Genomic DNA, 1,341 nt, shown 5'->3' with positions numbered 1-1,341 from the left:
TCCAGAAATGTACTTTATGTGTTAAATTGCGGCACTTCCGCCACACTTCCGGTGACGGAGGGGACGCGTCACGTGACTCCGGACATTTCCGCCCCACTTCCGGTCATGTTCGTGCGCATGCGCCGGCGACGTCATCCGCTCATTGTGCTGCGGTCTCTTCAGTTCACAGCAGCTCTAGTTCAGGTCTCCATGTTACATATGTCCATTGAATAGCGGCGGCCATTTTGGTGATGATAATCTCCATAGGAAACATAGGGAAACGTAGTGGCCATCTTTAAGGAGTCCTTGGAGACACAATTTCATATTCCATCGGTAGCCATGGAAACCGGACCATGTAACAAGCAGAGAAAAAATGGTGAAGGCTCATGTGCTAGTTCATTGTATATACAAATAAACATATATATATACATATATAAATAAATAAACATGACAGATAAGTATTTACATATATGTATAGACAACATAATATGGAAAAATTTAATATGGAATATTTATATATGTTAAAACAAGCTGGGATCCAATGATAAAAATGCATAAATGCAGAGTGCATATGATATAAAGTGCGTGTGGCTATTAAGTGAATGTGAGTTTAGGGAAGTATGAAAACGTTAGTTTAAAAGAAGTATTCGTTACCTCACAGTGAGGGGAGGTTTATAGTGATGTGTGTGTATTTTGTGAGGACAAAATAGTGCACTGGTGACAGTAGATATGTGTTAGTAGAGTTAACTGGTTAGCAACTTATGGTATTGATTAGGTCACTATATAGCTCGATGTTATTTGTCAGTCCTTACAGTACCTGATATTCCCAGGCAGTCCCCCTCCCTGGTACTGATCAGGCCCAAGACACTGCTTAGCTTCCAAGATCGAACGAGATTGGGCGTACCAGTGTGGTTTGACTGTACTTGAGAGGTAAACATCTTAATGTCATGACCCAATCGCACATAAAACACACAAAAACCCAGTTTGTTAGCATGCTTTAATGTAACACAAGTATCCATGAATGAGTGAGAAGTGAGAAGGGACGTGCAGAGGGGGCATAGTGGCGGGTGAGGATTACGGAAGAATACAGCACCTCATAAAAAGGGTGCGATTTCATAGCTCTCATTCAGACCCACCGGTTGCAGGGTCTGGAGCTGGAAGATCCAGTACATCTCTCTTCTTGAGAGTTTGTTCGCGAGGTCTCCTCCTCTCTCCCCCAGGCGCACCAGCTCAATCGCTTTAAATGTGAGGTCCTCTGGGTTGGAGTTATGGTGTGATGTAAAATGTCTGGAGACAGTATGGCTCTCCACCTTGTTTTTTATATTCCTTATGTGTTCCTGGATCCTCATCTTCAATGGTCTT

General features: G+C 42.8%; 1 pseudogene; it reads right to left on the bottom strand.

Annotated features, from left to right (window-relative positions):
- Positions 1-784: 784 nt before the first annotated feature.
- LOC134930575 (5S ribosomal RNA) lies at positions 785-904 on the bottom strand (annotated as a pseudogene).
- Positions 905-1,341: the final 437 nt, after the last annotated feature.

Source organism: Pseudophryne corroboree, chromosome 5 (assembly GCF_028390025.1).
Source record: "Pseudophryne corroboree isolate aPseCor3 chromosome 5, aPseCor3.hap2, whole genome shotgun sequence".
NCBI lineage: Eukaryota > Metazoa > Chordata > Amphibia > Anura > Myobatrachidae > Pseudophryne > Pseudophryne corroboree.
Note: the sequence above shows the minus strand (reverse complement) of the source record. Positions and strands in the feature narration are given on the sequence as shown.